Source organism: Alligator mississippiensis, chromosome 3, assembly GCF_030867095.1.
Source record: "Alligator mississippiensis isolate rAllMis1 chromosome 3, rAllMis1, whole genome shotgun sequence".
In the NCBI taxonomy this organism is placed as follows: Eukaryota; Metazoa; Chordata; order Crocodylia; family Alligatoridae; genus Alligator; species Alligator mississippiensis.
This window is the reverse complement of record NC_081826.1, coordinates 71,789,977-71,817,630: the sequence shown is the minus strand read 5'-3', so window position 1 is coordinate 71,817,630 and position 27,654 is coordinate 71,789,977. Positions and strand designations below refer to the sequence as shown.

The 27,654-nt window shown below is 44.5% G+C and overlaps 1 pseudogene; it reads right to left on the bottom strand.

The window, feature by feature from the left end:
- Positions 1–1,893: 1,893 nt before the first annotated feature.
- Positions 1,894–26,644, bottom strand: LOC102559621 (monoacylglycerol/Diacylglycerol O-acyltransferase-like; annotated as a pseudogene).
- Between the last annotated feature and the right edge of the window lie 1,010 nt (positions 26,645–27,654).

Below are 27,654 nucleotides of genomic sequence, written 5' to 3'. Positions count from 1 at the left end.
AGCGTTTCTACAAAGTGCAAAACAAAATGGGCAGTATTTTTGCAATGGGCATTTCACCATCTGGATAAAGGCTGGAGTAATCATACAATGCACAGAGCTCTGTGTGCTAATAAAGAGACTCTATTTAGCTTGCAAGAAATTGGATCTTAATCACAAGAGCTATGTGCTCAGTGCTGCTGCTTGCAACCACATGGTGCAGTGTGTGCTTGGAGCTACTGTGGAATTCTACAAGCACATTGAACTTCTTGGTTATATCACCAAAAAGTTCAATGTGCTCTCCAAATCATCTCCAGTACATTTTATGCTCCAATCTGTAGGAAAATAAGGGTTGTTCCATTATTAACCTAGGGTGCCTGTGGAACTAGCGCCCATTCCAGGGACGTGTGAGGAGTAGAATACAGCTCTGCCCTGGTCCCTGACCGCATGCTGTTACCATCCAGTGACCCCAGCCCTGGTCCCACCCATCTGTCCCACACCTGGATGCCACTTCTTACCCACCAGTGGCCTCATCTCATCTGCCTGGATGTGAGTGCCCTGCCCATGGGGGTCCTGAGCCGGTCTCCATGAAGACCCTGGCCACACACACACACACCATCTGGCATACCCAGTAATAGGTGCAAGGCAGACAGGATCAATTGGCATCTCCCCAGCCCCTCCCCTGCCACATCGGGTGGTGTAAATAGCTGTGATGGTGGACAAGGCTGGGTCAGCACCCCCCCAGTCCAGCCCTCAACAGCTCACCAAAACTCCTTAAGTGACCCTCCATCCCAAATAATTACCCTCCCCTGTATTAAGGCAACACTACCTCCAGCCTCCTTTACAAATGGTTAGGCATTTGGGGCTACATCAACAAAGGGACATGGAGGTTGCACCACTCAATCTTTAGGGGTACCCTGCTGCCTGCTGCAGTCCTTGACCTAGCTAGGCACCTAACTCTGCCCATGCATTATATGGTGAGTCTAGATGACTAAGAATGGGGTATATGCAAAACAACATTGTGAGCAAGAAGCTACCTCAACATTTTCTAGCATAGTAGAGAAGTGGTCCGATCCTTTGCTGCTGCTTAACCACCTATTTCCAAAGTCTCAACTGGAGTTAGTCACTAAACCCTTATGAAAGAGGACAGCATGATGCTCCCACCCCCCACCTCCCTTCACACACACATACACACACACACACACACACACACACACACACACACACACACACACACACACACACCTCTGTACACCTAGGTGCTATAGCACTCATTAGTAAGATGGGGTGCATGTATTTTCAGATTCCTTTTCTGCTTTACTGTGAGCAGGGACTCAAATATCTCAAGCAACTGCTCAATATATCACTTTTCTTGGTATTCTGGAATAAGTATTTTCTAATGCTCCCCTATTAAAACCACTCTTTTTCACACAGTCTCTCATTCCCAACTATTTTGGGGGATGCTTACTCAAATAAGTGTGCTGAAAACAGTGCTTACCAAATTGGACCTACAGGTGAGATAAGCTGGCAACACCACTTTGAGACACTTCCTGGGGTTTGGCCTCTGAGCAGCTCAGCAGCATTGAGACCTAGACACCTTTTGCACATACCTATGGATAGAAACTTAGGCACTTGCATGAACACGTTGCGGCTAAGAAGGGTATCTTGAGGACCTAAACACTGTACTTAATTACCTAAAATAACAGCTAGGCACCAAAGCCTCTTTGCTTCTGGTTCACTAACTTGACAAAATTAAAACTTTTTGCATAATCTCCCCACCGGTTGCTGCCGTTCATACTCAATCAAGGTTCCACTGAAATCATCAGAAATCTTGCTTGGGTAAAGACTGCAGGAATGGGCCCTGGATACAACATAGGAAAATCTATAATCAACCAAATGACTTTCAGTTATACAGACTGATGTTGCATATTTAATTTACAGCTATGACAATCTACTAGCAACCATTTTTATGAATTTTTTTTTTTTTTTTACCATGAATGTTAGGAGGACTGTTACTGAAGTACGTGTATCTTGAATGTTATAATTAACTAGCAAAGTACCCATTCTTTGTTGTTTTTTGGGGTTTATTTTTCCTTGTGCCGTCCTGCTATTTCTTCATTACTTTCTGTTGCTCTTATGCCTGCATGTCTTAGACTATCTTCTGCAAGATGCTCCACCTTTTCAACATTAGTTTCTTTAGCTCCTAAGGCAGCATTTCTTATGTCAGTAGCAGCAAGACGGTCTGCTCGTTCTTCTTTACTTTCGGTTGGTCTTGAAGCAGCATTTCTTCTATGATTATTTGCAAGATGTAGTGCCTTCTCTTCATAAATTTCTTTCAATCTTATATTTTGCATCCTTTTCTCAGTACCTGAAATGCCACTAAGAGTTGAAGTCCTTTTCCTTGGCATTTTCTGTATTACCCTTTATGCAGAGCAAATTGATAAACAGTGGGGGAACAGGGAGCACAAGAAACCCTGAACCAATGGATGGAGGGCTATGGTTGCCAAATGGTGGAAGCAGCTTTGTTTGAAAATGTTACTCAAAGATGTGAATAATGACAGTTTAGCTGAATTCACTGCATCCAAAATGGAGTGGTACCAGTTTGCTATTTTAGAAGCGAAGTAATCCCAGTCACTGGAAGCCCCAGAAAAGGTCAAGTGAAAAATAACCCACCTATAATTTTCCTCAGGTGGCATTCAGTGATCTTGGAAGGTTTAGAGTAGATAGGACTAGTCATTCTCAAGTTATAAGTGAACGTACATACATAGATTTATACGTACAGACAGACAGACAAACAGACACTTCTTTATATATATATATATATATATATATATATATATATATATATATATGATGAGCCACTAATAGGTGACATTTTCTAATCATCTTTTTGTGGTTTATCAAAACGTGCCAATAAAGCCTTCCACGTGCTTCCTGGTATTTGTTGGTGTCTTTGTATCAGATTTTGGAGTGCAGTCTTTGTCTGTTAAGGAAAAGGGAAGAGACAGTTGAACTTTTAAAAGTCTTGACACTAAGCCAGCCTACACATAATAGAACCCCAATTACCTTTTCCAACCTGGAAATGAGGAGTTGAGGAAGAGTAGAAATTATTTGGAAAAAGTGCATGAGAGTAAGACTGCTGTAATGCTGCAATGAGCATTGCATAATGTGTTCTGCAAAATTATGAACAGGATTGCTATGTACCCTCTTTTCACTAAATTAATACCTTGGGTTTTTTAATTCCCATTGAAACAGCCTGGAAATAAGGTTTTGTGAAGCCAGGACCCCAGTCTTTCAGAAGTCAGAGATATGGAATTCAGCAAGCAGCTCCTTCAGCTTTGGAGAGCATTAAAAGGAAAATAATTTCTAACTAATATTAACTACAGAGTCCAAGGCCTGCTGGAACATCTCCCCTGATTAAGGAAAGGGAAGTGGAGCAGCATGGTTCAGGGTGCAGTCAGGGCATCAGGGGAGTTGGGGGCCAATTTCAACAGATTGAAAGTTGTATTTTCAAGTATTTGTATTTACAAGTATTTTTTCCATTGCTAGGGAATCTTGACACTGACTAGTAACTTGGACATTTTCATAACCATGCTGCTTAACACCAATTTTTCAGCCACAAACCTATGATGACAGAAGTGACAGAAGACATGGAATCCAAAAAATAAAAGCAAAGTTTGCAATTCAAGCAGTACAGGAAAAAGAACCTCACCAAAACACCTGACAATACAATATTGCTGACAGAGCTCACAATCAACTACTTCAGTTGTGGCCCTATGTACAGTATGTACTACATGGCTGCCTGTAGTAAGGAAAATACAAGCTCATTGTAGCTACTTAACAGGAGTAACAAGACTCCCAGAATCCTCTTGGGTGAATGGGAATAACCCCAGATTGGTTCAAATAACTGATGTGCAATTTGCACTTAGCCCAGGGGACAGGCAGAGCAAGAAACTCAAAGCAAAAAATCCTAGTAAAGGCAAAACAAGAATCCAACCTTGGAAATAAGTAAAACAGGTTTGTAGGGTCGAAAGTTGGCACTACAGATTTAGTGTAGTGTAGAAGAAGATGTAAATATTGCTTAGAAAGACAAAACTGCCTTGAAAGATAAAGTAGGATAACAACTGCCTAGCAACTGTAATGTTACATCTGGAAATATAGAAAGACAGCAAAGGACAGCAGTGTGTTTGTGTTTCTCCCTCTCTGATGGACTGCATCCCAAGAAGCATCAAATCAGTGCAGAGACACAGGGACCCAGGGAACCCTGCCCCCAACATGGCCAGCTGACTAAGGGCTCTCATTAAACCCAGCCAGGATTGTTGCAGCACAATGAAATTCACTTTAACACATGTGTAGCATTGCTGTTGAGCTGTATGTGTTTAACCAATAAAGCTTTGCTTGATCTCTAATTGACAGGTGTGCCATGGTTCAATCTGTATAACTTCCCTGGCCCACTCCAACCTCTGACGAGTAGTGAGTTCTACATCAACATGCCTAGCTTCAAAATGACCAGAGGTCACACGCAGTGCAAGCTGCATCTGTGCATCCTGAGGGTCCACGCACCACATGGATCTCCCACCGAACCACCTGCTAAGTGCTACAGTGCATGCCCCCCCTTCTGTATAATGCCATACAGGTTACCCCTCCCCTCAGTACAGGAACCCTGAGCCTGGGCTCCCTGAGCCCAATGGCAGTGATTTCCTGTCTTGACCCACTTCCAACAGTGGGAGCAGGAAACAAAAGCAGGCAGAGGGAGGAAGAACCTGGTGATCCTGGTGACAGCAGCCTCTCCTGTAGTAAGGGGAGCAGCACCTGGGCAGGAGGTTGGCAGTAGCAAATTAATCCCTCACAGCCACAGGCAGCCTATGAATCACCAGTTGGACAGCCCTGATGCATCCTATAACTCAAACTCTAAGACAAAATCCGTAATAAAAAGAAAAATGAAGACATAAATGAACTTGAAATAATCATTTGAAGATAAGAAAAAATTAAGATGTAGGGTGATATGATGTTGCTAGAGGAACCAACGTACCTTTTCAGCTAGTTCTTCAGCAGTTATATTTGGATCATATGGGATGGGTTCTCCAACGTGTGCGCAAAGTTTGACTGGAAACCCTCCATGTGGTGAGATGATTGGCAATCGAGAAGTTTCATATAGCCACCTAATTAATCCTGTGCATTAAATTAAAATTAATAAAGGCTTTCGAGAAATAAACATATATTAAATGTAAAAACAAAAACCAGAGCTGACAAATTACCCAAAATTAAATGTTTCCCTCACAATCAAAAGGCAGGAAAAAGTGAAAACTTTCTTCATCAGATTCAATTATTTCACTCACCTCTTAACCTCTAGTCTGTGTATTTTAACCCAAAGGCTCCTTGAGTTTCATTTCAGCATCTTCATAATCCAATAGTACTGACTCTAGCTGCAGCGCAGCGGCTCTCAAAATTTTTAGACTTAAGACTCCCCTCCTTAACTTCTATAAATTGACCAGCACCACATTAAAAAAACCCTAGTGCATTTATTATTACAGGGCTTAATGCTTTGCAGTGGGGCCAGGCAGTAGGGGCAGGTAAACTGCCAGGCCCAGACAAGCTTGAGTTTGAGATTATCTCCTTATTTCCTCAGACTTGGTTCACTTCCCTATACCTTGCAGCACCCTTTAAAGATTCTCCTGGTAACTAAGAGTGTCCCAGCACCCTGGCTGAGAATCACTATTTTATCCACTTGACTCACCAAGTCAAACCAGGTCACCTTCCGTAGTTCTTCCCAATTCAATGCAATCCAGAGAGGTTTGCCCTGAAACTGTGTGCCCACATAAACCTGAGATTTTTCATGTCATGATGAGCTAACAAGGATTCAATCTCCTTCACAGTCTCCCCTGAAAAAGCTATGTCCCAATCTTCACAAAACCATCTGTACTCCACCCTCAAGTAAATGGAAGCACTTGCTTTAATGGTTCTCTTGTCACCATTAAGCCACAGGCCTTTAAGCAGAGCCTCACCTTGAAACCGAAGATACGATTAGCCTGATAATCCTGTCTTAAATAGTAACCCAGCTACATATTCAGGCAATTAATGACACAATGAAAACGGAAATCAGCCCTCAAAATATTACACAATATATGTGTAATATTTGGATGGGAAAGGGGATGAGTCCCATCATGCCAATTTGGGCATGTGGCAGGGGTTAGGACTGCGCTGAGGTCTTCAATCAGATCCAATATGTCCCCACCAGCTGACCATCAGCTGTTGGTTGGCTGGCTCCAGGACCACACAGGAACTTGAACCAGTCCCAGTATAATCCATGCTGGACTATGACCATTGGCTGACTGGGAAGTGCATGAGAACCAGTTGGATCCCTAGTGTGATCCCAATCCAGCTAACAAGCAGTTGATCATCAAGCACCTGGCTTTCAACTTGCCAGGGCTGGGGGATCCCAAGATCACAATCCCAGTCTCCCCCTGCAATGGCATGTAGAACACAATTGAGATCTGATCCCTGATCCCAATATCACATGTCCTGCTGCACACGTGTGGCATGGAAGGAGGCATGACTGTTGGGAATATGGATCACATCTCTTATCATGCCTTTAAAGTAATGTCTGTCAGCAGCCTATGGCAAATCATGGACATGCACATTAATGTCTGACAATCCATGGACACTTTCCATTTCGACACAATCAGGAGCAAACTAAAACCACAATAGAATAATACACATTTCTAGGAAACATATTTTGAGATGAAAAAGTGAAAAATGCTCTAACAGAATATATAATTTTAAATGCCTCTTACTCCTTTCTTTAGGCATCATATATGCTTCCCGAATATTTTCAGTATACATTGGGATGATGGGCTGAGGAGGAGAAGAAAAAACAAAAGATAAGAATTTAATAATGAACATGAAATGAAAAATGTCCACATTTCTCTTCTGTCTGAGTGCTTAATTATTTCAAGAGGGAAGAAGACATGTTCACACTCTACCAAACTTCCAGAGATAGATGTGATCTGGCCTAGATGGCTTGACTCTCAATTAAGGATTTTTATAATTCACACTTCATTCAGAATTGTGCACCAGAACCTTGGAGCTGGTCAAGGAACAGATATATCATTAGCTAAGATGCCAGAACATCTAGTAGTCTTGTATATAAAGTACCTTCACAGCGAGAGATGCAGCTTCAAGAGTCTTGTCTGAATTTGGGTAGAAAAGGGGCATGAAATGGTGTCTCATATTCTAAGGGACTGCCTTGTCCAGTAAGTTATGCACCACTATGGAGAAAGATAGATATTTTTTTCCTGGGGGAAACCCTGAAATGTTTGTGTTGGAAACTCTCAGTATTTTGGGGTGATTTGTGGGATGTCATGGTTTCCCCAGTTGGATTTATTGTTATGATGTCTGGGATCTCTATTGATGCTAATGATAAGCTGTGTTCAGTTTTACCATTTTTATAAGTTTGTATAGACTGTAGCCATAGGTGCAAACAGATCATTAACTGTTTTTTATAGTATGATCAGAATTAGGCAATAAGACAGTAATTAAGTTCAGTGTTCCTCTCCTATTCATACAAGGTAGTTCCTGAGACATTGCATCCCAAATGACTGTGCTCAGTAGCCTCAGATCACATCTGCATGGGCCTATGGGCCAGGCAATGGTAAATTTACACTTTAAAAGGAAAGGGTGAGAAGGCTAAGATCTGGAAACAGTCTGAAAACTCAAAAACTGCTGTCAGATTGAGACAATTTTTTCTACCTCTTTTCTTAAGCAGGATAGAAGGTTTCTTTTGTATTTCCTTCTTATTTTTTTCTATTTGGAGTGGAAAAAAAAAGGTACATGATAATGCCTATATCCATGACTACTCCCCACTTGTCAGGCTTTGGACAAATATCAATCCTGCTACAGTGTTAGACCAACTTCAGATAGAGATACAAGTGCCTTTCCTGTCTTGAGGAAATCCACTCCTGAACTCTTCTTTCTCCTCTTCCCATGGGGGGCTGCTAGAGCTTTAACTTTTACACCCATAAGGAACAGGGCGGGGGGAGGGAGACGAAGCTCTATAATGTTGCTTTTGAACACCTCCTAATGCTCAGTCTCCAAACCATGGACAAGAGATTCTGCCCAACAGTATAGATATCTCTGCAACTTTCAGCATCGTATCTCAGGAACCTCCTTCCTCCTTGTTACCACTGAGACCGGCACTGTCTAATCAATGGTGCCAGCAAATGGTTCCAATAGTATTATTTTGGCTCTAGAGAGAGGCTTTCTACCAAAGGCCATTTACAGAAGTCTACTTCTTCCACATCTGACTGATCCAGATTTCAGCCTTTACAGGCTCACACTGAAATTCCAAGACTCAAACAATCCACAGCTCCTTACACTTCTCAAAACCTCCAGTATCAGATTCTTCAGCCCCCAGTGGCTCTTGCAGAAAGCAGCTCATAGTCAGGCAGTATCATTACCTGGAATTAGCAGAAGCAATTTAGGTTTTGAAAAAGGCCAAGAATAAGAAGTGTCTGTGCTTCTGCCCTGAGCACTGCACAGCCCATGGCAACTACAGATATTTTAGCATCAGTCTTTGGACTGATCTAACAGATACCAGAAAGCTTGGTACAGCTTCTCTGCCTTCATATTTGTTATCTTTTGCTCAGGGGCTCATGCTGTTGGTATAAGGAATGACTTTACCATCCCACCAAAATTGAATCTTTCGAGCTGGGACCAAGCTGCTGATCTGGGTTTCCTGCAGGCACCACTTGTTCAGGGGATGACTTGTCCTGATCTGATTGGATCCAACTGGGTCCAGGATCCTGACCTTACATCATGACACTCAAACTATTAGGAGCCACTTAGGACTCTGACAGAAAGGATTTACTTCTCACAAGATTGCTTCCAAGCACTAAGAGATCTAATTCCATGGATCAAGATATGCCCAAATAGAACCATAAGGATTTGTCTGCCCACTCTCAGACACATGGCCTCCTGTGCCTTTGTGATACTGCATACTAGACTTCACCTCAGAGGTTTACAAACCTGGATACGCCCATCTACTCTCCCTGAGAGAGTCTTGCCAAGCATAAGGAGACAGACAACCCCTCGTATGGAACTAGCCTCCCTGGCTCATCTGCAGGATCTGTGCACAAGTGCATGTTTTTGTACCTCCTCACCCACCTGTGTGACCTTAGTGATGGACACTCACCATTTAAGTTGGGAAAAAACATGCAACATCTCCACCATTTATACCAACCATAGTCAGGAGACCAAGAAGTCAGTCTTAAGGTCCAGTCTCTCTGACTTGGGCTTCCCAAAAATAAACCTCTTTGTACCCAAAATCAACAAGTACCAGTCCTTCTCCTCCATGGGGCCTCTTTCGTTGGCTCCCTGTCAGATGCTGTTCAAATCCTCTGATTAGCATGTCTCCCGCAAGCCTTCCTGTCCATACATCTATTCAACAGCTATAACATGAAGTGAAGCAGGTCTAAGAATGGACAATTCTGCTAGCACTGGCAGGACTGAGGCATTTCTGGAAACAGAACCTCCTACTGAAGCCTGTGAGAGATCGATTCCAGGAATCTGACACTGGTCCTAGACCAGCTGACCCAAGGTGGAAAGCTTCACCTAGACCTGCACTCCATCTCACAGCCAGGATGCCCACTCACATACAGCAAGAATGTTCTGCTCAAGTCAGAGATTTTCTTACCGATAGATGAACATACCTTATGAAATGGACCAGGTTTTCCATTCATATGTCAAGCAAAGGCCATTATACCTAACCAGTTGCCAGTCTAGTCATACTGAAGTATCTGCTGGCACTCAAAAATACTGCTCTATCAGTTCACTTAAAGTTCACCTGCCTGCGGCTGCTGCTCTTGATGAGTTTTCTCTCACCCAACCAAACTTAGGTTTCTCAAGGGCTTGGCAAAAGTATTTTCCCATGTTAGCAATCCAGTTCTACAATGGGACTTGAACTTGGTTCCTACATACAGTATTTACTTGAATATAGGATGACCTCCCAATAATTAGATTCTATATATGAAAAATTTATAAATTGGTTACAGCTTTCTAGGTATAGAATCTACTAATTGGAGGGTTGCCTTGAATTTGTCCCCCTCCCACTGCTACAACAGGAAAAATAAATCTAGGAGGCTCAGGCAGCCCACTTGTCCTCTGTCTCCTGCCTCGCCTGTCTTATCCCTCCCCTTCTTATTTTCAGGGCCCTTCATAGATTCAATAGACATTAAGGCTGGAAGGGACCTTGTAAGATCATCGGGTCCAGCCCACTGCCCAAGGGGCAGGAAGTCAGCTAGGGTCAAAGGATCCCAGCAAGATAGGTATACAAGAGTTTCTTGAAAGTGTCCAGAGTAGGTGCTTGCATCACCTGGGTGGGAGGGGGAGGCGGGGAGGGGAAGGTCTATTGCATACCTTGGTGGTTCAGACAGTGAAGAAGTTTTTCCTTATGTCCAGCCTGAAACCGTCTTGCAGGAGTTTGTGACCATTGGCCCTTTTCTTTCCTTGGGGTGCTCTGGTGAAAAAACGTTCCCCCAGATCCTGATGCACACCCCTGATGTACTTATAGGCTGCTATCAAGTCACCCCTGAGCCTAGCTTCTCCAAGCTAAAGAGTCCCATGGCTCTCAGCCTTTCTTCATAAGGCCTGCTCTCTTGCCCTCTGATCATTTGTGGGGCTCTCCTCTGGACTCTCTCAAGCTTCTCCACATCCTTTCTGAATTCTGGAGCCCAGAATTGGATGCAGTACTCCAGCTGCAGCTTCACCAAGGCTGAGTACTGAGGGAGGATGACTTCCTGGGACTTTCTTGAGATGCATCGGTAGATGCAGGCCAGATTTTTATTTGCTTTGCTGACTGCGGTATCGTATGGGTAGCTCATGTTCATCTTATGGTCATTCATACCCCCAAGTCTCTTTTGGTTATGGTGCTAGTAAGTGTAGCACTGCCGAGCCTATAAGTGTGATGCACTTTTTTTCCCCCAAAGTGGAACACCTTGCACTTCTCTGTATAGAATGTCATCAGGTTTTCCTCTGCCTACCTTGCGAGTCTGTCAAGGTTGGCCTGGATCACCAGCATATCCTCCAGTGTGGGCACTATTCCCCATAGTTTGGTGTTGTCAGCAAACTTAGCCAGTTCACTTCTGACACCAGAGACCAGGTCATTTATAAAGACATTGAAGAGTACAAGTCTGAGCATGGAGCCTTGGGTGACACTGGTCACTGTGTGCCATGTTGATTTGGTTCTGTCAACTACCACTCTCTGGGTCCAGCCTTGGAGCCAGTTCCCCAACGATTGGACTGTTGGGTAGTCGAGGCCACAATTCCCCAGTTTCTCCATGGGACACCAAGTCAAAGGCTTTTTTAAAGTCCAAATATATTATATCAACCTCTTCCCCTTTGTCCAGGCGATGCGTCACCTGATCATAGTAGAAAATGAAATTGGTCAGGCAAGACCTGCCCCACCATAAACCCATGCTGGCTATCCCCTAGAATGCTGCCTTCTGTTAGCCAGTCAATAATGTTCCCTTTTTTTCCAAGATCTTTCCAGGGATTGAGGTCAAATTGATTGGCCTATAGTTCTCCAAATCTTCCTTCCTCCCTTTCTTGAAGATAGGCACCACATTGGCCCTCTTCCGATCTTCAGGTACTTTGCCCAAGCACCACAAGTTTTCAAATATCCTTGTCAGTGGCCACGATGTGATGTCTGCCAGTTCCTTTAGCATTCTTGGGTGCAATCTATCTGGGCCAGTTGATTTGTGAGTGTCCAGCCTCTCAAGGTGTTCCCTCACAAGATCTATGTCAATGGTGAGCATATATTCACTCGCACCCTAGTCATTCTGCATCTTGTCAGGCAGGGTGTTTCCTTTGGGCTGGTGAAAGACGGATGCAAAGTAATCATTAAGCAGCCTGGCTTTTTCCTGGGGTGCCAGTTGTCAGCTGCCCCATTTGGTTTCGTAGGGGTCCAATGATGCCTTGGGGGGGGGGGGGGGTTCCTGACTTCCCACGTATCTGAAAAAGGACTTTTTATTGTCCTTGATTTGTGTAGCCAGATGGAGTTCAGTTATAGCCTTGACTCTCCTAGTTCACTCCCTACAGGTGAAGACCAGTGCAGCATACTCCTCCTTAGGGGTGTTACCTGTCTTCCATTCTTTATAAGCTTTTCTTTTTAGACATAGGAGGTCCATGAGTTCCCTGTTGAGCCAAAGGGGTTGCTGAGCCCTTTTATTACCTTTCCTATGGGCTGGGATGGACTTTCCTTGTGCTTTTAGGATCACTTCCCTAAGGAGTGACCACTCATCTTGAACTTTCCTCCCTGTCAAATCATGGCCTCTCGGGGCCTCGACAACAATCCACCTGAGCCAGTTTTCCTGAAGTAGAGGACTTCTGCATTGCTGACTGACTTGCTAGCTTTGCCATGGATAGTAAAAGTGATCAACTCATGGTCACTGTCACCTAGCTTCCCTTTGATTCTTAGGTCACTGACTAGATCATCCCCTTTGGCCAGTAGCAGATCCAGCAGTGACTTACCTCTTGTTGGCCCATAAACTTCTTGGGACAGGTAGAACTCATCCACACATGTGAGGAAGTTTTGTGACCAATAGGATTTGGCTGAGTGCTCCGGGTACATCTCCATGAGATGTCCGGGTACTTGAAGTCTCCTATGACTACCATGCACCGAGATGTGCAGCCTCAGCCAGTTCCCTAGTGAATTCATGGTCTAGCTCTTGTTCCTGATTTAGAGGTCTCTAGTAGACCTCCTACTATTGTATCCCCTTCACTATGTTCCCCTCATATTCTAACCAAGAGGGTCTCCAGTCATCTTCCTTGGGTGCCAATCTCCACTTGTAGGGAAGTGTACTGCTCCTTCACATAGAAAGTTACACCCCCACCTCTTTTTTCAGAATGATCTCTCCTGTACAAAGTATAGCCATCTATACCCATGGTCTAGTCATAGGAAGAGCCCTACCAGGTCTCCGTTATCCCTATAAGATCATAGTCATTTCTGTATAGAAGAAGGACCAGTTCCTCCTGTTTATTCCCCAAGCTCCTGGAATTTTTATGCAGGCAAGTTCTGTTACAGGTCCTAGGCTTCCTTATATTCTTGGGAAATCTCCATTCCTGGGCTTATGTAGGAGTGGATTCCTCCTTGAGCAGCCTAACCTGTTGATTTTGTGATTGATGCTTGGTGAAGGGATGTTGCACTGGTGGTTGTCCGCCCATTCTCTGGCAAGCTTAGTTTAAAGCCCAGTCAAGCAGGTCAGCCATTCTGGCTGGGAAGTGCTTCTTCCCCAGTGGAGTGAGGTGGAGGCCATCCCTTCTGAGCAGGCCACCGCCTCTCTCTCTGAAGTGCAGACTGTGGGCGTAGAAGCCAAAGCCTTCACGATGGCACCAGTGCCGCAGTCTTCTGTTCACTACTTCAATTCATCTCTCCTTCCTCTCCTTCCATAACCACCTGTACCCCCAGCCCCCTAAGCCCCACTCCCAGAGCCCTGTAGTCATCCATGACTTGGCTGGGATTGCTCTGAGCCATGTCATTTGTGCCCACATGGATAAGGAGCATGGGGTAGTAGTTGGACGGCCAAATAAGTTTTGCGATCCTCTCAGCTGCATCCTGGATATGGGCCCCTGGGAAGCAGCAGACCTCTTGGACTAAGGGGTCGGGTTGGCAGATCACTCTCTCTGTCTCCCTCAGAAAGGAGTCTCCCACAATGGCTACTCTGAGATTTTACTTAGAAACGTGACCAGCTACCATCCCTTTCTCACTTGCAGGAGCTGGCAGCTCTGCTGGCTCTACTGGTGCTGCTCCTGTCACTTTAAAAGGAAATGAATCTTCAGTGAGGGCTTAGGTGGCAATCAGGGGAGTCATCTGACTGACAAGGGGTTGGCTATTAGCATATATACTCAGGGCTTGAGCTGGTCAGGCAGTCTAGCCCTGAGAGCCACAAAGATAGAAGCTCCTGGGCAGCAAGCCTGCAGCAGTGCTTCTGAGTAACAGATGAGCTGGGGTAAGCAGCACTAGAGGTTTGTGGATGGGACTGAGGGGTAGAGGAGGTCTCCACAGATCTGGGAGTAGGAGTAGAGATCTGGGAGCAAGGTTGGAGCAGTGCCCAGGAAGACAGTAGATATCAGGGCCAGGGGCCCAAAGTACAGAGAGTAGAAGTGGGGTAAAGAAGCACACAAATCAGTGCTAGGGCTACAAGACCCAGGAATGGGCAGAGATAGGAACCTGGCAGGGCAGGACGCAGTGCCTGGGAGTAGTCTGCATATGCGAAGTGCCCAGGTGGGGAATACAAGCAGAGAGGCTGTACTCAGGAATAGCCATAAAGTGAAGTGCCCAGGAGAAGCAGGAAAGCCTAGAAATCACATCAGGGAGTATCTGAGGTAGACGAAGTGCCCATGCAGAGAGGCCCAGGGACTAGGGCCCAGGGACGAGGCCCAGGGAATAGGGACTGAGGTGCTGGCACAAAAGGGATGTTGATAGAAATGATTGATAACAACTGTGAGGCATGGGCATGGTGTAATGGGCAGTTGGAGCCACATAATTAGCCCTTAAAGCTGAGAGTTGGGACATCTGAGGTCAAAAGTGCAAGATCAGGCTTGGGTAGCCCTGGGGTGGCCTACCTTTTTTAAAAAAAAGATAATAACATCAAGGCATGATAGACAAGTGAAGGGAAGAGTGCCCAAAGACAGCCAGACTAGGAAAGGGTTGAGCAGCCACCAGGGGGTGTTGTGGCCACACCTGGGATGAGTGCTTGTTATAGTGGGCACATGGAAGTGAGGGGCAAATATGAAAACACTGACTTTTATGTCAACTTGCAAATTATTATAGGTACCCATAGACTTAACTCAAGAATGTATACATTTTACTTTTTTTTTAAACTTGCATGTTTTACTACAGGTATTCCATAAACACACTTCTAAAGAGTACTTTTGTGCCTACTTAAATATAGTATAAATGGCTTTAACCAGTACAAACAGTGAAGACATATGGCTTTATCATACAACTGTATTCACCATATAGTTCATTGGGTTGGGCTCCTGCTGACAACAGCATTTCAAGCCATGGTGACCCCAGAGCTCTGCACTGCTCAGCATGTATGTGTAGTCCAAATAGATCCTTTATAAGGGGGTATGTGCTAACTATCCCCCACTCATAACTGGAACCAGGTGTTCTTGCCATGAGTCCTGGCATCCTCCAAAAATGTATAGGCAAATAAGGCACAGGGCAATGTGGTCCAGCTCCATCTCACGGAGGGTAGAACCACATTTGTCAGTTGAGACAGGCTGAGAGAGGGGGAGACACAAGGATTCTGGGTGAACTGTTTGGAGCCGTTTGGTGATGTTTGCCAGACAGCTAAGGCTAGTGAAGAATCAGGAATCATTGGAAATGGGAAAGAAAGGCTTAGCTCAGCTGTAAGTGTGAAGAGGACATCTAATTTTTTTCACTGTAGTGGCTCACCATGACTTGAAACACTCAGCACCGAGGGCTCTAAATGTAATGGGCACTATCAGATATCTTATTCAGCTAGGCTGCACTAATCTTTCTTTGTGATAGGGAAGGAAGGGAGGAAGAGCTAGACAGCTCATCAAAAATAAGGATCTCTCAAGAATGTGTGAAACTGTATAAAGGATGGAGGACTCTGAAGGGATACTACCAAAGCATATGGGAGTGATTGATTATGATCAAGAGAAGAACAAGAACATTTTTCAGAAATATTGGTTGAAGAGAGATTAAGAAGAGGGTGGAAGAGCTAGAAAAAGTGGAGGCAAGGAAGTAGGAATTAAAGGAAGCACTAAGAGTATGAGTGAAAAAAGAACTGGAAGACAAAGCAATGGACTGAAAAATGGTTCAAAAGGAAAACAGATGAGAAAATCTGTCTGACCAGAGCACCCTGGATGGAGAAGGGGGAAGGGTGGTGTAAGTATTTTATGGCAAAATTGAGGAGTGAGAAAAAGGAAGGAAGTGAAAGCAGTAAGAACTGAAGAAGGAATCTGAATAGAAAAGAATGCAAAGGTCCTGGATGTGGTGGTAGAGTTTTATAACAGAAAAGGAAAGCTGTACAAAAGAAGAGAAGTAGATGGAAGAAAAATGAAGGTGCTCCTTGAAGGCATAAAGGAAGGAATAGGGAATGATAAGAAACAAAAATTGGAGAAGTTAAGTCTGAGAAAGGTGGAAGACTACTCTAAAAAACCTTGTAAGAGGGGGAAGACACTGCGAAGAGATGGACTTCTGGTAGAATTCTTTGAAAAATGTTGACAACGGTTGGGGACAGATATAATAAAATCATACAGGGAAATAATGGAGGATGGGGAGATAGTGGAGGATTTTGCAGAAGGGGTGGTAATATTAATATTCAAGATGGGAAAGGAAGACATTTTAAGCAACTAGAAGACAATAACCTTTTAAAATACAGATGACAAATTGATGGCAAAAGTAATGGCCAAAAGAATGTGCGACTGTTTAGCATATGTGATACAAGAAGAACAAACGCGTGCCATTCCTGAGAGGAGGATATCCCAGGCCTGATGGTTAATGAGAAATGTCATATTGGATGTGCTAGAAAGGAAAATAAATACAGTAATAATGAATCTAGAGTTGAAAAAAGCTTACAATAAGGTTGACCATGATTTCATGTTTGAAGTATTGCAAAGGAAGAGGTTCCCAGTGGAGGTAAAATGATTACTTGAGCAAAGCATACCCCATACAAACAGGGGTGAGAGGGGATGCCTGCTGCCCCCTATCTTTTTTGTGTGTGCAATGGAGCAATTGGAGTAGAGAATTTGTCATGATAAGCTGGTAAGTGGTGTGAAGATACCAGGAGGAGAAGTTAAATGTACATTATACATGGATGATGTTAGCATGGTGGCTCAGGGCAATGTACCAAATCAAGAGGATATTGAAACATACTGAGGACTACAGTGAAGTGTCGGGGGAAAAATTAAATAAGATGAAAAGTATGTTGATGGGTTTGGGGAGTTGGGAGAATTTACAGAAGTTCAGGATCCAGGTAGTAGAGGGTGTAATCAAGATCTTGGGAATCCCAATGGACAGCAACAGGAAAGAAGCTAGAAAAAGCTAGAAATAAGAGTGAAGCAGTTCTTGGGATCATGGAATGGTAGAATGTTATCTTTCAAAGGTGAAAATGGTACTCTTGCCAATCATCCTTTACTTGGTAGTGGTGTATCCACTATCATGGCAGCAGATTTCATAGATTTCATAGACATTAGGGCTGGAAGGGACCTCGGAAGATCATCGAGTCCAGCCCCCTGCCCCAAGGGCAGGAAGTCAGCTGGGGTCATAGGATCCCAGCAAGATAAGCATCCAGTTTGCTCTTGAAGATGTTCAATGTAGGCGCTTGAACCACCTCCGGTGGCAGGCTGTTCCAGACCTTGGGGGCTCGGACAGTAAAGAAATTCTTCCTTATGTCCAGCCTGAAACGGTCTTGTAGTAGTTTATGACCATTCAACCTAATCGTCATCCCTTGGGGCGCTCTGGTGAACAAACGTTCCCCCAGATACTGGTGGTCACCCCTGATAAACTTATAGGTGGCCATCAGATCACCCCTGAGCCTGCGCTTTTCCAGGCTAAAGAGCCCCAGGGCTCTCAGCCTGTCATCGTAGGGTCTGCTTCCCTGACCTCTGATCATGCGCGTGGCTCTTCTCTGGTCTCTCTCAAGCTTCTCCACATCCTTTTTGAATTGTGGAGCCCAAAACTGGACGCAGTACTCCAGCTGCGGCCTCACTAAGGCCGAGTACAGAGGGAGAATGACGTCCCGGGATTTGCTTGAAAAGCATCTATGGATGCAAGCCAGCATTTTGGTCGCTTTACTAGCCGCAGCATCGCATTGCAGGCTCATGTTCATCTTGTGGTCAATGATGACCCCCAAGTCTCTTTCTTCCATAGTGCTAGCCAACATAGCACTGCCGAGCCTATAAGGATGCTGCGGGGTTTTTTTCCCAAGGTGGAGAACCTTGCATTTATCGGCGTTGAACACCATCAGATTCTCGTCCGCCCACTTGCTGAGCCTGTCCAGGTCAGCCTGGATCATCTGCCTGTCTTCTGGTGTGGATGCTTTGCCCCAAAGTTTGGTGTCATCTGCGAACTTCGCCAGTCCGCTTCTGACTCCAGTGTCCACATAATTAATGAAGATGTTGAACAGTATGGGTCCAAGGACAGAGCCCTGGGGGACCCCACTGGTCACAGGACACCACGATGAGTGACTTCCATCAATTATTACCCTCTGGGTCCGACCCCGGAGCCAATTTTCCAGCCACTGGATCGTGGAGGACCCAAGGCGACAATTGGCCAGTTTCTCCAAGAGGCGATCGTGGGAAACCAGATCGAAGGCTTTTTTGAAGTCAAGATATATGACATCAATCTCTTCTCCCTTGTCCAGGTGATAGGTCATCTGGTCGTAGAAGGAAATGAGATTGGTCAAGCAAGACCTACCCGCAACAAACCCATGCTGGCTATCCCTTAAGATGTTGGCATCGGCCAGTCCATTAAGGATGGCCTCTTTAATAAACTTTTCTAAGATCTTCCCCGGGATAGAAGTCAGGCTAATGGGCCTATAGTTAGCCGGATCCACTTTCCTCCCTTTCTTAAAGATAGACACCACATTGGCCTTCTTCCAGTCTTCGGGCACTACACCAGAGCGCCAAGAGTTTTCAAAGATCTGTGCTAGAGGCTAGGCCATGATGCTCGCCAGCTCCTTGAGTACCCTGGGGTGAAGACTGTCAGGGCCGGCTGACTTGAAGGTATCCAGCTTCTCAAGATGTTCCTTCACGAAGTCAGCATCAATGGAGGGCAGGGGATCACCCTCACCCAGACTTCCCTGTCCCGTAGTGGGCATAGGCATCCCATGAGACTGATGAAAGACCGATGCAAAGTACCTATTTAATAGGTTGGCTTTTTCCTGGGCGTCAGTTGCCCCATCTGGTTCAGCAGGGGTCCAACATTGCCCCTGCTTTTCCTCCGGCTCCCCACATATCTGAAAAAGGACTTTTTATTGTGCTTGATGCTCAAAGCTAGTTGGAGTTCATTTGCAGCCTTGGCTTTCCTGGTCTGCTCCCTACAGGACCGGACCAGTGCAGAATAATCCTCCTTGGAGGTGACTCCCATCCTCCATCCTTTGTAGGCCTTTCTTTTTAGCCTCAGGAGGTCTGCTAGGTCCCTGGAGAGCCAGATAGGAGGGTACAGAGGCAGATACGTAGTTTTTTGGGGAGGAGTTAAAAAGAGAGAGGACAGCCAGAATGGAGCTATACAAAGTCAGGGAATTAGGATGCTGAGAAATGTCAGATTTGGAAAGTTTTGCATATACTTACTTTATAAGTATGTTCTGCAATAAGATACGAAAAGGGGTGGGAAAGTCTGCATATTTCTGCCGTACCTGGCAGGGAGAACATTAAGATGAGGATGTACAGGGAAGATTGGAAAGAGCCATGGGCATGGCAGCCACCAGCCCACTATGCGAAGATGGATAGCTCTTTAAGGGGAAATAAGCTTGAGGGACTGTGATTAAAGTGCTTGAAAGACTGTAAGAAGGTCATTAATAAAATTAGAAAGAAAGATAAGATAACAATAGTTGGGAATCTGATGGAAAGACAGCTGGCAACTGTATGGAAAAAGAACTGGCAAATAATAGATTGAAAGGAGAACAGACAGATATCATACAGTATGGATGATGATACAGATATTCTTCTTGTGTAAATATTGGGCTAGAGGCACAGTGTGGACCAGGTCTCTACAACAGAAGAATGTAGCATTGAGCAGTATACAGGTTGAGAAGTAAGGTCTTTTTTTTTGTTTAAGCCTGTTTAACTGTGAAGTTTGCAGTGGCTTCAAGGAGAGGAGGAAGCCATGAGAGGGTGCCCTAGGGAGGGTGCTATTAAAGAAGGTGCCTATGGGGCTGTGGTCTGAAGGCCCAATGCAGGGTCCAAGAGGTGGGGCTGAGGATCCGGGGAAGAGAGGAAGTGAGTGGCAGAGATCAGTGATGTACTTGGGCATCTTGAGCTGCAGGCTCAGAGGCCGGCACATGCAGCCTGGTCTGCAGCCCAGAGCATTGAGATGGGGACTGGCACCTAAAGAAGAGTCTTGGAAAGGCCAGGGGGAGATGAAGTGGAAGAATGGTTGAAGTGTGCCCACCAGGGGTTGTGTGGCCACCTCTGGAAGCAGACCCATTACAGTATGGAAGGAAAGACCTTACAAAGCAGCAGGGTTTGGATGTGACCTGGATGTGTATGAGGGCACATGCAAATGCAAGAAAAATGGGGTGTAAGTGAAGTCCAAAAGAAGGCCAGAACTGCAAATCTCCCAGATGGGGAGACTGATGAGAAAAGGAAAGTGAATATTTAGATGTGGGGAAGAAGGAGCTCTGTGTTGGCCACAGTCCATCTAAAAGAACAAGACACCAACAAATTCTGTCAAAGAGCTAGCTGTGTTAGCTGATGACAACATCTCAGAGAAAGAGGGCTAAATTGCTATGGTTTAGCTTATACCCCCAGATAAAGCCCAGCAGAATTTATTACAGAGCAGCTGATGCATAGTAAAGCCAAGCCAACTGTATGATATACCTTGTGGTAACTCGCTACATGCCAATACTCTTTGATCCATTGGGATGATTGACACTTACATGTGTGTTACTTACCACTTTTGCATCTATAGCCAACTGAGCAAAGCCTTTACGATTACCCCATATAAGTTTGTAAGTTTCATCACTAAAGTACGCTTCTCGAGCTCCACCTGGTGAGACCGCCACCACTTGGCCATTTTTCAATGCATTCAAACATTCTTCCTTTGTACCTGATGTAGCTGAAAAAGTTTCTAAAAGTGATTTAAGACCTGTAGAAAATATGTACCAATTGAATTATTAAAAGAGAACTTAAATCATGCCACCAATAGAGCTTTTATTTGACAGAAAAATATAGTAGCATAAAAATATGAATTTATTAAACTTTGTCCAGAGATGTATGGAGAATAACCTGTTTAACACTTGTACGTGCATATATATTAATCTGTCCTTCCTTCCTTTTCCATATATTTTAAATAAATCAAAATAAACATGTTTTTAAACGCGTGTAATTAAAATTGTCAAAATAAAATATCCCAGAAACTCTTCCTTTCAAGTCACATTCAATATAAATTAGTTTCTAATTCTGGGTTTTCTTTAAAACACGAACATATTGAACATTGCACTGGTTTATGTAATATTTACACAATAAAAACACTCTCTGCAACAAAGTCAAGTTAGGTTGTTGTACTTAAAAGGAAAGGGCAAGCAATGCAAAAATTAAGCTTCTATTGAAATCTTCTGTAACAAGGCAGTCTGTCCCTTTAAAAGGGAACAGTCAGCCCTGTTGAAAGAGCCTCAATGCAAGGCATTAGGATAGGCGGGGATATGTCCCACTAGGTGTCTTATATAGCTCCCAAAAAAAGAACATAGAGGAGGAGGGAGCTGCAGGGAATGGGGCCTCTTGCTGCCAATGCTGGGAGCTTCATATTGCTGTGCTGGAGCCAAAGATGAAGCAGACAGGCTTGTTTTTTTTTTGTGTCTTTGTTTGTTTGTTTGTGTGGTACCTAAGGACTGTGTTATTTAAGAGGACTGGCTGAGGAGTTCCTCAGAGATCAAAGCCCTCCTGAAAAAGCCAGCAAGCTAGGTAACTCTACATCTTTCTATTGCATAAATGGTTGAGTGAAAGCTCTCGCTACAAGATCAGTGATAATGATAACACCCCAGAAGATTTAAAAGCTCAAAACAAAAGAGACAAAGACTTGTGCTGAACACAAATTTTTGAGATGTGAGTTACATTCCCCCAAATCCTCATTTCACTGTCAGAGTGCAGTACTGGGACTATGTGACTGTGCTATTTTCATACCTTACAAATATTATGGATACAAATTTCACTAAAACAAAACACACTTTTATATATATATATATATATATATATATATGAAAGTATTTAACTATATATAATAAAAAAGAATTTTACCTGGTAATTTTACAAAGAAACGATCAATTACTGACACACACATTCGGTGCGTCAAGATAAAGTACCTAGCTACAAAGATCAAGTGGTCTATAGAAATAGCTCCATGATAAAAAATAATAAGACATGGTCCTTCTGGTATGTTTTCCAAACCATGAAGCTCATAACCTGTTTGAAGTATAAAGTAGAATATTGTTAATGTTAATTTTACGTTATTTGGAATTTGAATAAAAGTTATTTGTTAAACAGAAGCATAAATCTAAGGAGCAAGCAGTATGGAGCAGGTATTGAAAGGACTTCCAATGCTTAGTACCTTCATAAGAATTCAGGCCCAGATTCTTAAAAGATTTCACTGGGTATCTACACGAGCTGCTTACTGCACAGTAGCCTAATAACACTGCATAGTAGCGTGCCGGTCAAAACCCTTGCTAATACGCTACTGCACAGTGTTATTAGGCTACTGTGCAGTAAGCATCACAAAAAAATCATGTTCTATCACTACTGCATAGTAACTGTAATTACTGCACATTTAGTTAGTACTTTATTAGGCAAGAACTAAACTAAATGCACAGTAACAACTGTTCATCAATGAATGTGTAGACGTGCCCTCTGCTGAGCACAAGACCTACATAATTTAGACACTTCAACATAATTTAAGAATTGAAAACCACAAGGCTAGATGAAAGTATGATATTTTCTCATGTACAACATGCACCAAATAAAATGGGGACTTTGCCTTTTCTTGAAAGAGAGAATGCAGAAAGAGACCTTTGCAGATTCATGTCTGACTCTGTAACAGAGTTCTACTGAAAACAGAGTGTGAAGGAAGTGTAGCATCTATCCAGATGCCATTCAAGCTGTCCTTGTTCCGGCCAGGAAAGCTCTGGGAGACCTAGGCCACATGGTTAAAGTACTATGGGTAGTGTGGGTTAAGCAGTGAAGTCAGAGATGCAGGTTCATCTTTGTTACATCTTTGTGTAAGGAGGGCAGAAGCCAAGCAAATGGGTTGCCCATATCCCTGACAAGTGCCCTAACCCCTAGGCTAAAGAATGGACAGGCCCTCCTTCTCCTCCTGGGTTTTTGTCAGGCTACAATACCAGAACATGGCTTCAGGGATAAATGCACAGACCTTCCTGGCAGGAACAGAGCCTGCTTATTTTGCCCAGGAGCCAGGGGGCTTAAGCCTGAAAAATGGGCCTACCTAAAGTACAGTTAGGTGATTGAGAAACTGCCATTTGGGTATATAAATGAAAAAGGATTCTGCCTTGTGTGTGCTTCCAATTTCAATATTCAAAGAGAGCTGGAAAGAGACTGCGGTGCTTGAGGGGAAAGTGAGGTTGGTGTGGGGTTGATGTTTTGAGTTTATGATCTTGGAGTCCACTAATCCCAGAATTGATCACCACATAAGCAGTTCTCAAAGGGAACTCAAAGGGGTCCATATCTAATCATCAGCCCAGTGGATCATATAAGCCCCTAAACCCAAAATAAAAGTAAACAAAAGACTTTCTGGCTTTGCTACCGTGCACATCCCATCTTTCAGGTCTTGTTACTCAGCTACATTTTAAGCAGAGGGAAGAGAGGAGTTGTAGGAAAGGCAAATGGGGTTATCATAGACCTCGCAAATTAAATATGTCCCTTACTGATGACATTTCAAAATTCTGGCACAATGTCTAATTAAAATGAGGTGTATGTTTCATTGCCAAACAGCTCTTCCATAAATTTTAGTATCTTAAAAAACAAAGTTAAATTGACAATAGCAGAAAGTTTTTAAAAAAATAAAAAATAGAAAACAGAGCCATTATCTGTTAAAATGCTTCTGTTTTTAGCATATGGTGTACAGCTGCCATTGTTTTCAAAATAGAAACAAGCATTTTATCTGGAGATCCATCTTCCCCCATTTCTGCTGCATGTGTCAGGGTATTTTTTAAGCCTTCTTCAGGGCATTGGTGGACCCAGGGGGAGTCATCAGCAGGACACAGCAGCCCAGCCCCACCCCACCCCCAGCCATTTCCCTGCCCCCACACTGCTCCAGCACCATGTGGTTCCCAGCTGCATCACCAGATGGCGGGAGCAGGGGGCCGTGCTGGTACCCTGTGTGTGTGTGTGTTCGTAGGGTGAGTCCCACATGCACATCCCACCATATGCATGCACCCACACCCCTGCTCTCACTGCCATACATGCAGACCCCACACCCCCTCACACATTCCAGCCACCCTCCCCCCACAAACCCCATACCCACCCATGCCCCATGTGGCAGGACACTGTTGTGCCTGCCACTTTAAGGACCTAGGACAAGCAGCCAGCAGGTGCCTGATTGCAGCAGCCATTTTAGATGCAGGGCTGCCTATATAAGGAGGGCATTTTGCTGCTGGCAGGCAGGCAGCAATATCACCTAACTGCAAGGCTGCTTGTATCATCCTGGAGGTAAGGGAGGAGCTGTAGGGGATGGTCTGGAGGCTCCTGGTCCTGGGTATAACCTAAAACTGCACCCTGCTGGGGGTAGGTGGCCTAGTGGGGCTCTCAGTGGTACAGGAGCCCCCAGGAAATGCCAGGCCAGTTACCACCCCGGTGAAAGGCGGGTCGGGGCTCCTTAACCCCCAGCTCCCACAACCAGGTGGGTTAGCCCCTAGTAGGGGCCAGAAGGCAGATCCCAGGAGTGACAGTGGGGCTAGAATGGCAGAGGCCTGACATAGAGTACCCTCGACTGGTCGTGCAAGGGCCAGGACCAGAATGGTCAAAAGGGCCAGGTACCCACCATGAGGGACACCCAGAGCTGGAGGCCTTGGGTTCTGACTGGCCTTGGAGTCAAGGCCAGGGCCTGTGTGGCCAAAGGTCCCGGGGGGGACCACGCCCGAGAGGGGACATGGTTTCAGGAAGCCAGACAGCCTGAATGAAGGCTGGTAAGCCGCCTGAATGGAGGGATCTTAGGGGGTCCTGATGGGAGGATTCTGAGGCCCTGTGTGGGGCCGGTGAGAGTAACAGCTGAATGCCATCTGCAAGGCATGGGCTACGGTGTAGGGGAGGTACAGAGCCGCAGATAGCATCCCCTGGCATTGAGGCAAGAAAATGGGCAGCCTCCCGCCTAATTAAGATCATTAATTCATTAAAAACAAGGCGTGGCAGATGAGAGGGCGGGAGGTTGGCCCAGAAACAGGTGGGTGGACCAAAGGTCAATCGGCCCCGAGAAGGCCCCCTGCTACATCCCACATATCCACACACACATGCTCCCTCATCCCATACCCACCACACCTATCCACCCCCCACAGAAACACCCACGCCTTCCCCCAGATACCCACACACCCACAGTCCCCCCACAAACCTATATCCACTGCCCCACACAAAATATACAAAAGTAAGACTTCATTTTAAGCTGTTATATACAATCACCTCTATGTACACTACACAAACACATGTAAACCAGGACAAAAATATTCTCTTGAAATCAAATTAATGAATGTTTTAGATGTTTGCATTTTAGAATATAATTTGGTATTTTTCTAGTTCCAAGATGGCAAATCTGCTTGCTGAAAGGAGTACTTCAGGGGGCAAGAGAAGGGACTTCTGGTGGCAAAGTTTAGGGGTAGGGGATGGGACTTTCAGTTACAAGATGGCAACCAGGGGGCAGGACACCTGTCAAGGGTGGGGATACCCATGCGGCCCTCAACAGCTTGCCAAAACACAGTAAGTAGCCCTCTGCCCAAAACAATTGCTCACCCCTGGACTAGAGGATATTGCCCCTCTGCTCTGGGTCAGACCAACCACCGTATTTGATGTTACAAAGGAATTTTACCCCATGGTCAGATTGGTATGCACCATGGAGGTTTTGGCTTTGTCTGTAGTGGGGAGGTAGGTGGGGGCAGGGGGGAGGGAGAAGCTGGCCCTCTACCTGGAGATCTCTTGAGTGTATTTTAACAACCTTTTATGGAAGCAGGACATTTGCTGCCATGGTTCCTCTCCTTTATCTGTGGCAATTTAGGTGTTATATCTTGCATTATGTCAGGATTGATGATAGTTTCGCAATGGGTTTAGATTATGGATGGTATAAAATGGTTTGGAAAGGGATGATCCTACCTCAGGCAGGGGGTTGGACTAGTCAACTTCTGGAGGTCCCTTTCAGCCTTATATCTCTATGATTCCTCTATGAAACTTGAGCCACAATGTGCTCACAGCCCTGCCTTTCCCACTGCATTCCATTTTTATGTCTTCAACTGTAACCTCTTTGGGGCAGAGATTCTTGTGTACTCTGCAGCCCCTAGCAAAACTAGCACCACTTTTTCAGTGGGTTAAAGAGCCCAAAGTTTTCACTTTTGGGGGTATTCACCTAATTAAACTGGATGTACAGTTGCAAGCAAAGAAACTTTTACTTACCATGCCATATCTTTCCATACAAATCCCAGAAGTATGACAAGGCTTTCCTTGGACCGTCCAAGATATCATCAGAATGGTTTGACTTTAGCTGAGCAATCCTCTTATAAATTATAGCAAACATGCTACTAAAATAGAAGCAGAGGCCAAGTATAAAAGGAATGACATAAGGGATTAGTATTGCAGCCACCATCACCAAGATGACCATGTAAATAAGCATGTCTCCAGATACTCCATGATATTCCATTCTTCTGATATGTAAGCCAGACAGCTTATACTGGTCATAGGTGTCTCCCCTGAGACTCCTGTTCTTCTTATCCTCTCCTGTAAAAAGTAAAACAGAAACTGAATGCAACTCCCTCCACAGCTGTGGCAGGATCATCAGCTAAAGAGAACAAAGACCACCACCAGCAACAAAACGGGTCAGCAAGAAACCACAATCGACCAGGAGAGCCGGGTTCACAGTCTTGAGAGTGCGCTCATAGCAAAAAGTCATGTAAATGAATGCAATGCATAGGCAATTCCACGCTAATGAAGTAAACAGTAAACAGAGGCTTGAAGTAGGGGGGAATATGGGTGGAACAAAGGAGGGACAAGGGTGGAGTTAATGTTAATGAGTATAAACTAAAGTGTGTATATATGGATAAAAACTACTGTTCAGGGCAGGTCCCTGGTTTGTTGGACTTGGCCAGAAGCAGTCTCCATTCTGAATAAAGCTGTTGTCGAGCAATGTGTGCTGGTGTTTGCTCCCTGAGCAACTGGATCCATGAGCAATTGGATCGTCATCTCCCTAGTCATTGGACACCGCATGGAGTCAGGGTCTAACAATAACATCTACCAAGGGCCTCAGGAACTTAGGACTAGAAGTGTGTGTTAATGCTGTGCCAATATTCAAAAGAAAACAAGATGAGGTGATCCAGGTAAAGAGTGACAGCAGTCCAAGTAACTGAATCCAGTATCCCCTTCCATTAATTAAAAAAAAAATTAAAGGGTAGGAATAGAATAAAATCTATTCAATATGGTTCATGAAAAATAAATCTTGTCCCAACCTTGGTTGCATTCTTTGAGGAGATGGCAAGTTTAGCTGATAAAGATAACTCTTTAAATACAACACACTTAATTTTGTAAGGCATTTGACAGAGCACCACATGTCTTGTGGTTAGAACAAAACAAAACAGACAGCACTACACAGTATCAGTAAACCTCATTATTAATAATTAGTTAAAACACAGCTAAAAAACCCAGAAATCATCCTCAAGGTACACGTGCTTCTAGTGGGGATTGAAGCGACTGATACTAGTGCCTATACAACTCATCATTTTCCATATG